Source organism: Peromyscus eremicus, chromosome 16_21 (genome assembly GCF_949786415.1).
Source record: "Peromyscus eremicus chromosome 16_21, PerEre_H2_v1, whole genome shotgun sequence".
NCBI lineage: Eukaryota > Metazoa > Chordata > Mammalia > Rodentia > Cricetidae > Peromyscus > Peromyscus eremicus.
Window position 1 is genome coordinate 47,079,210 of NC_081432.1, and position 16,340 is coordinate 47,095,549.

A 16,340-nucleotide genomic window follows, 5' to 3' on the forward strand; every position below is an offset into this window, starting at 1 on the left:
ATTTCATATTTTAAATCTTGAAACTACATGCATACACTTAGTGAGTTATTTGCTGACCTTACATCTATGACCCAGTGAACTTTTGCACTATTGCCTCCTGGTGATACACATAAATCTATCTTATTAGAATTCTAAATGCTAGTCATGTTGTATACAGTTTGGGACTTCAATGGAAGATTCAGTATTTCAGCTCAAATATCTTTTTTTATGCTTTTCACAATATAGCAAAAGCAATATTGTGGGTTGTAGATAGATTCACTTCTTAGGTATATGAGCAGCAATTTTTGTGTATTGTTTCAATTGTAGAAACTGCAGCCAGAATAAATATTTAAATCAAAATATAATCCGTTCAGGGACAGGCATGTAATATTAGCCTTCCAATATTTTGAATACATTCACATATTTACACATATGTAGTACATCCATAAATAACTCATACTTATGTGGCAGAGTAACAGCTAAGAATTGGTCAGTAATAAATGTAAGATTTATTAAAGATATAGAATCAAGTTGAAAAGCAAGCCAATTCATTTTTCTCCTTTTCAAAATGAGATGCAACCAGGTGAAGAAATCGATGCTGTAGAAATGGCTGCAGCTTACTGCACCCATAGCACATACCATTTGATGTGATTATATTTTAATATACACAGCACCTCTAACAGGAAGTTATTGTTAGTTCTTTACATGTAAGGGAAGAATTCAATAAATGAGGTAGTTTATTGAAGACATGGCAGTTAGCAAACCTACAGTTTGGTAGTCTGTTTCAGTGGCTTATTCCCTCTCTAGTTACAAGGAAATTAAAGGTAGTGTGATGAGATGAGCAGTGTGTAAGGTAGGAACAGCAATTAGCAAAAGGCTGAATCAATCTGAGGTTAGAAATTCATCTTTTTGAAGAGGTTTCGTGCAGAAATATATTGGAATTACATCACTGAAATCTAGTTGGATCTTGTCGTGTGCTCAAGTGTAAACTGATATTATGATTTAAAACTTTCCACCTTGGTAAGTCCTAAAAAGGCAGAGAATTGAGCTTCCCACATCAATTCATGCAGATGAGCCACTATGTTCTTGATTGATGGGCCATGGTAATTCTAAAAATAATTCTCATGTGCTCCAGTGTCTTAACCCTCGTCACCTTTTGATGATTTGGAGATTATCTAAAATACTTAAGAACATAGATGGTACCAAGTAATGAGACATTACATACAAGCCCTGTGACAGTGGAGGTGAACATGTGTAGAGTTTAGAATCTCTATCCCTGAGCTGGCAGGCGGCTTTGGTGATTTTAACAGTTATCTGATCTCCCATGCATGAGCTGGGAAACTCATCCTTTTAAACTATGAACAGTCTTCAGACATGCTAGCAGTCTATGTTGTCTTTGAAGAAGGCAGGTAATAGCAAAAAATTAAAAATGTCTCTGATAAATTATGAGTAAATGAAGTTATGCCCCCCAGAAAACCTATCTTGAAATAGAAGAATGTATAATATATTCTGAAATTTTAAGACAAATGAGATTTTTTTAAAAAAAATTAGTTAGCTATCCAAGAAGCTAATGATCACCATGAAATACACTAGAACAATTTCTTCTTTTAATAATCTGAATCAAGGACATAATTTAAAAATGGAAAAAACTAATTTTTTATGGTGCTCTTAACTAGCTAGAGGCATAATAGATATTTTACTGCAAATTAAAAAATTCAGAATTTTTCTCAGTCAAGTTTTATGTTTATGGCAAATATAAAAGCTAAAATCATCAGAAGAAATTGAAAAAGATGGACTCAAATAACATTAAATGCAGAATGTTTTTTGAATGGGTTTGGAGTTGTCAAAGGATACATTGAATTAAAATGCAAGTCTATGTAAGAGAAAGTTTGCACGGTATATTACATTTTCAAGGGAGTCCAAAATTTAAGAAACATTTCTCTCAACTGATTTGTTTTTTCTTTTTCCCTTTTGTTTAAAAAAAATGCCAAAAAGCTGAATGCCAATAAGCTAATGACATTATGCCTATTGGATTTTACTGGCTTTGTTTCAAATTATCATATGCTGGTTCAGCTTCCATCTTCAGAAACTCCTTCTGTTCTCATTGCCAAGAGAAATGATAAACCCACAGTTAAGAAAAACTAGAGTGAAAAAAGTAAAACACAGAAAACAAAGCTTTGATATGATGTAAATTTGTAAATTTGAGTTCAAAATGATCTCTACAACTTGATTAGGCTCCATAAGCTTTTTTAATTTCGTCATTCCTTACCTTTAATGATGCCATTTTATAGCAAAGGCCTATAGAGAATTAAATGGGATGGATATGTTTATGTGTCTGCACATGCACACTATTTTGTACCTAGGCAGAGCTCCATCTGAGTCTAAATATGTTCCCTGTTTTCCTACTTTTCAGCATCCTCTTCTGTATAGTCTACATCCGGGGAGCTTCCTATATACGTTTTTTTCCAAAAGTTTTATTTTGAAGCCTTTCATTCTTTTGTTAGAAGTCTAAGGCTGATATTCTAGGGTTACAAGTGTCCTCATTATTTTCATCATTTCTTTGAGACATTCATATATTTTATTGCCAGGGTGTCTATAGTTATTGTATTACCAATCATTCCAGATGACTTCTCAGAATTTGCTCTTCTGAATGAAGGCTTCCATCAAGTATTTTCTGAATTTTGATCATCAGGGAATATTGTTTCCCTATTTTTGAGGTTCACTGAGTCGGGCTATGTTGTCTTGGTGACAGTGCTGTTATTGTGACCTAAATTCAAAAACCAATCACATGAAATGTTTTCCTCTATAACTTTGGATACAATCATTCCAGAGAATCTTTGTCCATTTATAACAGCTTAGACACAATTATGCCTGTATTTCATACAGAAAGAAAAGCTGCTTTTTGTAGACCACAGTGGAGCTATTTATGTGTAATAACTTTAGGAGCAAATAAGGAGAAAAAGAGGCTATGGCTCATGTGTACCTATTTTTGTACTAATCATTGTCCTTTGCAAAGTCAAGGACATAGAACCTCCCAGGTTGTAGTGAAACTATAAGAAAAGTGTATCCAGAGACATGTAAAGTACATATTTCCCGAATTTCCTAGGTTTGTTTCAGGGAGAAATATTTTTTGGCTAGAATGTGCTCTTCACTTGTCTGAATACACGACTCATGTAACCCATGACTCAAATGAATGAGCCACGAAGACAACCCGTCTTTGCCATGCCTACAGCCATTCATTCCACACCCATCTGTGCATTAAATGTGTAGCATGGCTCGAAAAAGAGTGGTGGAATATTCTTGCACACACAGGAAGAGAATATATTAACGATTAACTGTTTAGTGAGAGGAGACACATGCAGGTACAAATGAGCTGTGGGAAATACTATATATACAAATGAGAGCAGAAAGCCCACAGATGAGGAAGTGGGAAGAGGGCTGGAGGTTGTGATCAGAAGACTCTTGACTTGCCAAGTTGCATGGTTGGAAATATGATAGTAAAGATATGAGTTTACCTGGAAATTAAGAAAGGCTCCTGAGAAAAGGAATTTCATTATATTTAAAAACTGCAAAGGATTACCTAGCATGTGTGGAACCTGGCGTGCAATACCCAACATTGACAAATAGGTCAGTAAATGAAAACAGGCAAGGTGTCTTCTAAAGGAGCAGTTACGTCTACAAGTTGCTTTTGGTGAAAGAGCATCCCGGGCAACGACATTGGGTAGGGTGAAAGGCATAAATTACTCTGAAATGTTGAAGTAGCTTTTTCAGAGCCTCCATATGTGGATAAGGTTGTTACAGTCAACCTTTGAGAGGAGTCAGGGCAGGAGCTCAATTAGGAAACAGCTTCAGAGTTCAGAAATACGCACATTTGTAAGGATAGACCATACTCCAGCAGTATCACATGGAAATAAGGCTGGGAAAACTTTCTGAGAGTAACAGAAACAGGTTACACATTGCATTTGGGAAAAGAGGAGTACACAGTACAAGATTACTTCCACATTTCAAACGTTGGAGGAAAATGTAGAGAAGTACAATCTGCCATCCAGGAGATAAGGAAGTACTAAGTGTTATGGAGAAAAAGAAGGCAGGTGATGAAGTAGAGAAAAGCCACAGCCTGGGAGTGTGTTACATGTAAGCTAGATCGGAAAAGGCCTCTTGGAGAAGCAGTATTTATTACAATAAATGAATGAGGTTATTTCCATGTGATGCCCTCAACGACAGTGTTCTCTGCAGGATCGTTTCTGTGGGAAGTTGTCCTTGTTAGCCTCAGCTGTCAAGTTGATACAAACCTAGAGTCACCTGGGAAGAGGGACCCTCAACTGCATAGGTGCTTCAATCAGATTGGCCTGCAGCCGTATCTATGAGCCATTCTTACTTGCTAATTGATGTAGGAGCGCTCCCTCAAACAGGAAGGTCTAGTCCATATAAGAAAGACTGAGGAAGTAAGGCAGTAAACAGAGTTCTTCCATGGTCCTGGTTAAGTCCCTGTCTCCAGGTTCCTGCCTTGAGCTCCTTCCTTGGCTTCTCTCAGAGATTGACTATAGTAACCTATAAGCCAAACGAACCATTTTCACCTCAATTTTTTTTTTTTTAGCTTTTGGTGTTTTATTATTTTGGTTGCTTATTTGTTTTGTTTTGTTTTTTCCCTCATAGCAGTAGAAAAGCAAAGTGAGACCTAAGTAGAGAAGCTCACGTTGGACAAAGGAGTTGAGGGCAGTGATGGGAAATGAGTTTCACAAATGGCGGAAGTAACATTACAATGGCAAGGAATTGTAGCTCTGCTATTTAAAATGAAGGGAGTGATGTGTGATATGTTTTTTAAACCATCACTTAGATGCCGAGCATTTAAAAAAAAAAAAAAGGATTGTGGAGGTAAAAATCAACCCAGAAACTTCCTGGGAAAGCTAGGGTACCAGGTTGGGAGGAAGACCGTAGTGTCTTGAAGACCCTAGTGTCTTGAACTTGGGCAATATTGAGGACTTGGGGGGCATTTGAGGAATTATATGGGAGGGAGAAATTTAAGTCTGTTAAGGCTATGTTAAATTTGTGACTCCTGAACATTCACAAGGAAATATCAGGTCCAAAGGAAGATATCATTCTCTGGAGTTATGAGAGAGTTCATGTTGGAACATCAAATGTGAGACTTATCAGCATATTCGTGTACAGAGTCACCTGGGATGGGGGAGTACAGCAGATGGAGAAAGGGCAGAGAGCTGTTGAGACTGGAGGCAGACTGCAAAAGGCGGAAGGAGGAGGATGCTGGCAAAGGAGAGTGAGAAGAAGGGAGACCTGGGGAAACGTGTGTCTGTTTCAGTAATGTAAATAGTAGTAGAGAGAGCTTATAGGAACCATCAGTTGCCATGGAAAGATGACATCAGGTAAACATTGAGTCATCTTCAGTTTTAAAAATTAACAGACTTCTGCCTCTCAATGAACTGGTTCCTACATTGGAAGTTGATATCTGCACATACAAATCGTTGTCCAAAATGACAGGTTCAAACTGCTGTTTTGGAAGCACAGTGGAAAAGTCTCTTTAAATGAGGTAAGGAAGGCAAAGAGCTATGTATACAAGCACGAGTGTCAGAAAAAGTGTGACTTTGGACAAAAGACTGGCTTGTACTGCACACAGGTATAACCTCAGACAAAAAGGAAGGATTTTGTGCAGATGAAATAATGTCCAAGCTTTCCTTGTTATTGTTTTTTTTTCCCTCTAGTTTGCCACCTCTGTGTACAGACTTAGTTAAAATGCATGAAATTTGTTTCAGTTTTCACTAGTCTGTTCTTTTTGTCTTGGAGGGGAAACGTGGTCACCACTCTTTGCCCATTGCTGTTTCAAGGATCACCATAATGTCGGTTACTCAAATAATTTGTTTTCAACAGAAACATTCATCCTCCTTACTCAGCACCAAGCTTGCTATAAACCCCGACCACCACTCTACTTCATTCTGAGATGACACTGTTGTTTAAAAGGGTTCAAATTCAGAATTAAGTGGTCTCTTCTCTCTTCATTTTAGATGTACTTAATGGTTCTTAACTTTCATATGCAGGAACTGTACTAGTTTTTTTTTTTTCAACTTAAAACAAGTTAGAGTTTGAGAAGAGGGAGCCCCAACTGTGTAGATAACTCCATAAGACTGGTGTGTGGACAAGCCTATAATGTATTTTCTTGACTAAAATCTGATGTAGAATCACCTAGCCAATTGTGGGTGGTAATACCTTCAGGAACTTGGTCCTGGGTTGTAGAGAAAAGCAAAGTGAGCAAACCATGACAAACAAGGAGGAGGTGTCCTTCTATGGCCTCCGTTTCAATTCTTGCCTTCAGGTTCCTGTCTTCAGTTCCTGCCTTCAGGTTCCTGTCTTCAGTTCCTGCCTTCAGGTTCCTGTCTTCAGTTCCTGCCTTCAGTTCCTGCCATGACTTCCCTTCATGGTAGATTGTTCAGCTGATACAAACCCTTTCCCACTAAAGTTGCTTTTGGTCATGGTTTTTTATTATAGCAACAGAAAGCAAACTCGGTTAGGGACAAACATTGGGTTTACCAGCCATTCTTCAAAACTCAAAGAATGCTCAGAGTGCATTAATAAGCTTTCCCTCATCTGCATCACTGGGTTAACACCTACTTGGCAATAGCCATGACCAGAATTCAAGTGAACTTTCTCCCACATGATGAGGAGACTGAAAGCATTCAGTCATGAAACAGAACTTGCCCGTAACAAAGGCAGTATCTTAAAACTTAGACAAGGAAAGGAACTAGTCTAACCCCTTGATTCTTTACTTGAAGAAAGCAAAATCATATTTTTTCAAGTACTCATCTAAGGACACTGTCTTGGTCATCGTTCTGTTGTTGTGAAGAGACACCATGACCACAGCAACTCTTGTAAAAGAAAGCATTTAACTGTGCCTTGCCTACAGTTTCAGAGATTTAGTTCATTATTGCCATGGCAAGGGAGTACTGCAGCATGCAGGCAGACATGGTGCTGGAGAGTAGCTGAAGGCTCTAGATACAGATCTGCAGGCAGCAGTCAGAGGTCGTCACTAAGCAGCTTGATCATTGGAATCTCCAAAGCCCCTGTCCTGTGTGTGATCCCTTTCAAGTAGTGCCACTCCGTAGATTCAGATGCATGAGTCTATGGGGGCCATTCCTAATCAATGCACACATTTGTAGAAATCAGACATGGTCTTCAATCTTTTACATAGCAGATGATCAATATCATTTTTTAACAGAGTACAGTGCACACACATGTGTACATACACACACACACACACACACACACACACACACACACACACCACAGCAGAAGTTTTTTTTACAGTGTAATTCTATTAAGTAAAAAGATAAATTATACTCCATACTCGTAAATAAGAACTCAAAATAAGATGGGGAGAAAATCATGGTACTACATGAATATGTTGTGCTATGGATAAAGAAAGAAAAGTAAATCTTACTTAGTCAAGTTATCTGTATTTCAAGTTTCAAGCTTATTCCTTTGTTATGGAGAAACTATTTTTGAGTAACTCTGCTGGAAAAAATGAGAACTCAAATATTGACAGTAAATGAAACATTAATATTTAATATCTAAATGTAAATTTTGTATTTAATAGAATAACCAATTATTCAAAGTGATTTGTGTTTATTGAAATGTGATCAGTTTAATATAAATCTAAATGAGGTAATCATTTGATTAATGAATCAGCTTAATCAGTAGAACTCATGGCTGTGTGAATAAATTGTTAGTGCTTTTAGAACTTGCTTTTATATGTATGAGCATGGTTTCATGTAAGTAGATAAATGCGGTCTGTATCATTCCACTCTGGGTCCTAGCATTGCTGCCAGAATTTTCTTCATAAAACCCCAGAGTAATTCAGTTGCCTTATTAAAAACCTCCGGCTGTGTCCTGTTTCCCACAGAATGGGTTTCAAACTTCCTTATATGACAGTTATCTCATCTACTTCAGCTCATCCTTCTGGAGCGGTTACTGGCACCTACTCCTGCTCTCATTCTTCTGTCTGGCTATACTCTCCCCGCCCTATCCCTTTGTCTCTTAATTTCTACTCTGTGCTTGTTTTGAATAATCTGATTACTATGGCGTGTTTATGTCACATCCTTCCTTTCTGTAGGAGCCTCTAAGATGTCTTCCCACGTTCACATCCCATGTCGCCTAATGTAAGAATCTTTTCAGCTTTCCCCTCTTCCACCCAAAGTAAACAAACAAACAAACAAACAAACAAACATCACTGTGTGCATTGTCCATTTGTTTTTCCACGTTCTGTCTTCAGTCTGGTAGAATGCCTGCTTTTGTTGTACCTGTGGTATCTTTTCTATTGTTGCCTTACTATCTGCCCAGAATTCCCTCATCTTCATAAATATTTCCCCAAATCTCAGCTTCTTCCACAAACTACTCATGTTTCCCTTCTCTTGCCTTTTTAATTCATGAAGCAGTGTGTGGACAGAGCTGGGGGACATGTCCTTGTTTTGCCTCCATTCACATTTCTCTTCTGGGTACTTTGTGTTGCTTCCCTGAACTCCTGCATTGACTCCCTCTGTGCCTTGCTTTAACCCTTTCCTCTTCATTCCCAGGATCTTTACTTTTACCCACCATTAATGTTACCTAATATCAGGCCTTCCCTGAAATATGGATATGGATCTCTTAGGATGTTGTCTTTAAGGATATGGATCCTCAAGAATCTCTTACTCTTTTAACTTCTCTCCTATATCTTGGTGTAAACAGATAGGATCTTCCTTCTCACCAAAATCTAGTTGGTGGTTCTCCTTCACAGTCGTAGCAAATCTGCATTTTATGCGACCTTTGTAGTAGCCACTTGAGAAGGCCTTGGAAATAGCATGCACATTATACCTTAGAGCTTTCGAGATACAGTGACTGCACTCTGGAATGTGATTTCACACTTTGCAACTTTAGAAATCCGTGCTTATCGGCAAATTATCTCGCAGCATCCCCACACTGTGCCCCTTGCTTTCCTTGGTTGTTACCTGGGTAACCAGCAGCTGGCTTTGTGTTGCTTTACTGTCTTATGTGCCTTTAAAGACTTTAGAATTGTCAACTGTCACACACTGAAATATTTTCTCTGATGCCTAAGGTTACAGGGCTTTCTCCTTAGGTGAGTGTCTACAGAACCTTATCTCATTCACAGCACATAGTGCAGTGGAAGTAAACAGTAAATATTGATCTGCTTTTGTCTAATTCACTTGTACTTTATGTGCATTAGTGTTTTGCCATGGGTATCAGGTCCCCTGGAACTGGAATTATAGACAGCTGTGACCTGTCATGTGGGTACTGGGATTTGAACCCAGGTCCTCTGGAAGAGCAGTAGGTGCTCTTAACCACTGAGCCATCTCTCCAGCCCCTTGATCTGATTTTACCATCAAGCATTTTTTTTTTCTTTGATGAGGGAATTCTATGATTGCTCTCTTTATCACTTATCTCTATATAAATAAATTAACAGAATTTTTCCTGCAATTTCTATTAGTTTTTAGTAGTGGGTAGAGGTGCTGACTTTTGAAGAAATGAAATTAAATATTTAAATTGATATTTCAAAACATTAGCATTCCACAGTATTGGCATCATATGTCTGATCGTTTAAATTGGATTACTGTAACTCTAGTTTTCCATATCATGTGATTTGTCATTTCTAACTTTTCTCTGGATTCGCTTGTTGTATTAAAATGTGTCAAGTGCAGTTCTGAAAAGCTGCCATACTAGAAGGAGCCTGAGCCCATATTCTGAAATCACTACACAATAAAATGTGAGCCTTTGGCAGGATTTCATTTTTCCCATATATGGAATGCTCACCCGGAAGTCCGTTTTTCTGCAGTCTAGCTTTCCATTGTTCACTTTATCCATCTCTCCATCTCTCAGGTAGTGTAACTGAGTGATTCAGTAAACCCGTTATGAATGTAAACTCAGGTCTATTTTACCTTCACCCACCAAAATACTCTCCTATCCTTCAAGTAACCTTCTGGAATTGTTATTCACCAAAGGCCTTGAGACCAGAGTTAGAAGTTCAGACTATCTATACACTCTCTGAACCGTGCAAGGGGTTTGTGGCAAATGTTCACCAAACAGAACCTGCTGTGTACTTGTCAGGGATCCTATCTTCTGTGACTGAGAAGACGTAATGTGATGTGCCTAGACAGTGTGAATGTTTGCAAGTCAATGAATGAGAGCATCAGTATTTGTAGTCTCATTACAGTCTACTTCCTGGTTACTAAGTGAGCATGCTTAAAAATCATGTTTATGATTGGATAGAACATTGTCTACTAAATTTCAAATGTTTATGCTTATATGTTTATGGATTAAATTTATTCCTTGGCCATCCCATGCATTTATGTAATGCCTTCGGATTATTCTCACTCCCCAACGTCTCTTCTCTCTCTTCCACCCCTTCCATCTCCCATCCTTTCCACAGGTTCTTTCATTTCCCTCATCTGGGTCTTTTGGTTTTCTTTCATTATTCAGTGAATTAAACTAGGGCCATCTATGTGACAGAAGGTTCAGAATAATCCATTGGAGCATGGTGGTCTCACCATTAGGAACATACTGAAGACAGTCTTCGTATTCAAATCCACCCAGTAACCAATGGTTCAGTAGAGAGAAGGGCCCAGTGAATCTCTCCCCAGTCCATAATTGACTATTGATAGGCACAGCCTTGTGCAGCCCCAATGCAGGCAGCATTTGCTGTGAATCCTGTTTGCAGTGGCTGTAATACCCTGAAGACAGCATTTCACAGTCCATATTACTATTATACAGGTCTTCCATTCTCTCTGCTAACTTGCCCGTGTCCCCTGACCCTTAGAAAGACTGGTATAAATGTTCTGTATAGGCCCGAGTGCTCAGTAATCATTTATGCTCTGTACCTTGAACAGCTACAAGTCTTTGCCTTTTTTTTTTTTTTTTTGGTTTTTCGAGACAGGGTTTCTCTGTGTAGCTTTGCGCCTTTCCTGGAACTCACTTGGTAGCCCAGGCTGGCCTCGAACTCACAGAGATCCGCCTGGCTCTGCCTCCCGAGTGCTGGGATTAAAGGCGTGCGCCACCACCGCCCGGCATCTTTGCATTTTTTTAAAATTTATTACCCACCATACACTGTCTGTAGTTGGGGGTCCAGGGGCCCATGCTGGTTTAATTTTTAACTTTTATTCTGTAGTTGGTATCTCATCTAGTCAAAGCCAGATTTCTAACGTTGTAGTCAATAGGGACCTAACCTATTTACCAGATGTTCAGAATTAATGAGTATGTGAACTCTGTGAAAATCTAATATTTACATACTGGTTATTTGCATGCATACACTGGTTCAAAAGTTATTTTACAAACAACATGCAATAGTATTAACATTTAATGTAGAGAAGAACAAATATACCCATAAATCCATAACTGAGTAAATCAAGAGTTTCCATTTTCCATCTTCCATTCCAGGTAACTAATACCATGCAGCTGGAATCTCAACATATTTAAAACACTGTATTCTGCATATTCACGTATTGTCTGAAGAGTTTTCTTGTTGCCAAAATCTTTTAAATTATTAATTTAATGGTATAACAGCCTATAATTTGATATTCTAAAATTATGCTATAATAGTATCTGTACTTAGTAAAAAAATATTTTGAGTTTATTATAGAAGTATAACTAGCAAACAGCCTATATTAAAATAGTTATTTATATTTTGACTTCCCTGAAAAAAATAACTAAATATTAGGACAGTTATTCAATACTTTATCTGACTATCTTTATTTTCTATCTAACCAATTTAAATATAAACACAAATCTTATACACTAAAATATAACTGTTGCTGGAGAATTTCTCTCCAGCTCCCACCATCAAGTCTCGCCAGTCTCAGAGCCCACTTATAAAATAAACACACAGACTCTTACATTATTTAAACTGCTTGGCCATTAGCTCAGGCCTGTCATTGTCTAGCTCTTACTCTTATATTTAGCCCATTTCTATTAATCTTTACTTTGCCATATGGCTCATGGCTTACTGGTACCTTACATCTTCCTTGTCCTGATGGCGGCTGGCAGTGTCTCTCCCTCAGCCTTCCACTTCCCAGAATTCTTTTCCTTGTCCCGCCTATACTTCCTGCCTAGCCAATGGCCAATCAGTGATTTATTTACTGACCAATCAGCAACACACTTGATATACAGACCATCCCACAGCACTTCCCCTTTTCTTTTCTTAAAAAGGAAGGTTTTAACTTTAACATAGTAAAATTACATATAACAAAATAATTATCAAGCAAGAATTACAGTTACAATATTAAAGAAGAGATCCTATCTATCTTATATTTGTAAGTTTAAGGTTTTATATCTAACTTATCTTTTATTATAACTAAGGAAAATTGTAAGTATCTAGTCTTTAACCACATCAAAGACCTCAGAAGGATATGCTACTACCTGAGAAATGGAGAAGGATATAAGCAACTTTTAGGAGTCTTGTAGGGTAGACAGAGACAGCTGAGCCTGGACAGTCATCCAAAGTTTTCTTGTAAAGTTGGGGCATCTGTCTTCAGCCCACAGGCCTAGAGTCTCTTATTTACTTTTCTCTGTGTCTTGTAGAATGTCTGGCAGATTTCTCTGCAAAGCAGGAACCTGAAGGACCATTTTGTCAAGCAAAGTTCAGTGGTCACCTTTCTATGGGTCCTGCATGTCCAGTTGATCAAGCAGTCCAGGCAAGAACAGTTTCTTGCCCAAATGGCTATTTTTGTCAAGGTGAAGAGCATGACACTCTTAATCTCAGGGTCGTGGGTTCGAGCCCCACGTTGGGCGCCATTTGTTGCTGGAGAATTTCTCTCCAGCTCCCACCATCAAGTCTCGCCAGTCTCAGAGCCCACTTATAAAATAAACACACAGACTCTTACATTATTTAAACTGCTTGGCCATTAGCTCAGGCCTGTCATTGTCTAGCTCTTACTCTTATATTTAGCCCATTTCTATTAATCTTTACTTTGCCATATGGCTCATGGCTTACTGGTACCTTACATCTTCCTTGTCCTGATGGCGGCTGGCAGTGTCTCTCCCTCAGCCTTCCACTTCCCAGAATTCTTTTCCTTGTCCCGCCTATACTTCCTGCCTAGCCAATGGCCAATCAGTGATTTATTTACTGACCAATCAGCAACACACTTGATATACAGACCATCCCACAGCATATAACCATTTAATTCATAATAAAATGTAAATTTGATGAGCAGAAAATTTGTTATATTATGACCATATTTTCAAATTGATGCTTCCCTATTATACATGTGGTATTTTCTTTATGGAGCATACCATAGTTAAAAATAATACTGGTTAATGTTCATTAAGAATGAATCGGTGGCTAAAAGCATTTGCCACTAAGTCTGAAGACTAATTTAATCTTAGGGACCCGCATGATAGAGTACTCACTCCTGCAAGTTGTCATATGACCTTCACATGTGTACTGTGACACATGCTTTTGTGGTACTCATGTGTTCATGCACACACACACACACTAATATATATATATATATATATATGTATATATATATATATATATGTATGTATATGATGTAATAACTAAACTTAAGGTATATGTTTAACTTGTTGTTACTTTAAACTGTTACAGTAAGTTTCTTTACTGTTATATAACAGTATTCTCTTCTTAGGATAACCTTTAGACTTATATTGAATATGTTTATTTGGTTGTGTTGATACTTGCTTAGTGAGTAACTATTAGAGAGGTTATGCAAGATTAAATTTCAAACAGTGAGTTATAACAAACCATTTCAACATTTAAAATGTATTCTTTAGGCTAAATAACAGAACTAATGTAATTTATAAACCCATTACTATATATTTTATTCAAATAAAACCTAATTTTAGTTCCAGACAGTGTAAGATAATGATTATGACTCTGGGATTGCAGTCTGGATTCCCCTTGTCTCCCTTATTTCTGTGATTTCTTTCAGACAGGACACACCAAATGTCATATAGAAGACAGAGTGTGCTTAAAAAGTAGAGCACACTCTCAAGAGGTTAGAATGGACAATGGCCTTATCTAAATTTTAGGCAAGCTATATGCTATTTCTGAAGTCTCTAAAACTAGCAACTTTTCCCTAAGCGTCTACTCATGTCCAGGTGATTGATATACCCATTGGAATTGACTACTGTAAGAAGGGGCAATAGCAAGTCTTTGTTCTTTATCTGAAAGTAGTCTGCTATTAACATGTAAGCTTTTAAGACTTAGTGCCCTGGGAACCATGTTTAGATAGTTTTCTATTAGTGATCTACTAGGCACTTGGATTTCATTCCTTTCCCTAGTAGTAATCAGTACATAGTGTTAGTTCTTGTCTTTTACATGCTCTTGGTTATGATCGAGATTATATGGAGTCCCAGTGTTCTCCAAGCCCCATATATCTAACCAGCTCCCTAAGAGTTTTGTTGAATAAATCACAAAAAGAATAGATCCCAACACTGATTAATTATATACCCTTTGCTTCCTCTAGATCAGTGGTTTTCAACTTGTGGGTCATGACCCATTTTGGGGTCAAACAACCCTTTCACAGTGTTTGCCTAAGACCACCAGAAAACACAAATATTTACATTATGATTTATAACTGTAGTAAAATTAGTTATGAAGTAGCCATGAAAAAAATTTATTGTTGGGTCACCACAACATGAGGAACTGTATTAAAGCATTGCAGCTTTAGGAAAGTTGAAAACCACTGCTCTAGATCATAAATGCAAAAAATAAAAAAAAATCTTGAGACAAGGTTAATGATATACAGACAGCTGCACCCAGCTGTCATTAATTTGTAAACAGTTATTTCAAATTAAGCATTTAAGATTTTTTAAAATTACATGTATGTGTGAGGGGTGGTATGTTGTAGGTAGAAGTTTTTGTCCTGCCAGCAACTCCCAATTACCCATCTGCTGCTTCCCAATTTAACACACAGAGGCTTATGTTAATTACAAATGCTTGGCCAGTAGCTCAGGCTTATTACTAATTAGCTCTTACACTTAATGCATAATTCTCGTCTATGTTTAGCCCATGTGGCTTGTACATTTTCTTAGTATGGCATTATCATCTTACTTCCTTTGTTTCTGGCTGACTTCTGATTCCATCCTTCCTCTACACAGCATTCTCAGTTTGGTTGCACCGCCTGTACTTCCTGTTTGGCTACTGGCCAATCAACATTTTATTAGACCAATTTGAGTGACAAATCTTTACAGTGTACAAGAGGACTATTCCAAAGCAGTATGTGCATATGAGTGCAAGTGCCAGGTCTCCTTGAAGTTGGAGTTACAGGTAGATTGTAAACTCCCAACTTGGGTGCTAGGAACCAAACTCAGGTCCTCTACAAGAGCAGTAAACACTCTTAACTACTGAACTATCTTTCCTTTCCCAAATTGAGTATTTTTCAGATGTTTGTATGCACTTCACTCAAGTGAAAACTCATATCTGTGAAGCTTTATCTGTGGAAACATAGGGGGTAGTTTAGTTGCTTGAACTAATCATTTGTTAATAGTTGCAAAAATGTTCTGACCTAAATATTATTGAACCATATACTATATATGCATAGTTCCCTTGATTCTCCTCAGTTTAAAATCTATCACAACAGTCTTTGTGAAGCTCTAAAATGTTTGTAGCACTAGTTCAATAATATTTTAAGGTCAGATGGATCTAATTTCCTTTTTCTCCGGGAAAGATAAAGCCACATAAAATTGAATCAGACTCCCTGGATTCCTATATGGTTGTTTCCGATCTGCATTTAGTGGCTTCAAAAGTTCAATCTAAGAGAAGAGCGCTTGTTGTGGAAATACCATCCATCACCTTGTCATCTGGGTGGAGAGTAGACTTGTGTTTCTACCTCAGATAACATTGTTTGAACAGCCGAGACTCACAGAGTTGTACTCCAGGAAGAGAAAAACCTTCCCTCTTCAAGGCCTCTCTTTTGCCACGTTTACCTCTTTTCACTACATTTAAGATAATTTTCAGATGTAGCCAACTTTAAAGCTATGCAGATTGAATCATGTTCTATCAAATAGAGTTAGGGTTTGGGGGGCACATAATTTTATATGCTATAAGTGAATAAAATGAAAATGTCAAATTAAGTTGTATATAATACCTGCATATTTCTTAATATCTCTAAGAATGTCTTATAATTGAAGAGTTGTATACAAAGCATTTCTCAAGGGTAGAAACTTTCATGAATGGGAGGAAGGAATGCAGGAAGGGCTAGTTAAGAGGGAGGAAGAGCAATAATGAATGACCAACAAATAAGGGTAGGTCTTTGTACTATTGTTATTAGCAGATCATTGTTGTGATTTTTTTTTTTTCAATTTCGAACATAGGCTCATTTGACAAAGGGAAACACTATACCTGATGA

The 16,340-nt window shown here is 37.7% G+C and overlaps 1 protein-coding gene across 1 annotated transcript in view; it reads left to right on the forward strand.

The window, feature by feature from the left end:
• Adgrb3 (adhesion G protein-coupled receptor B3) overlaps window positions 1-16,340 on the forward strand; it is a 708,652-nt gene that overhangs the window by 144,331 nt on the left and 547,981 nt on the right. The gene's annotated exons all lie outside the window — the stretch shown is intronic.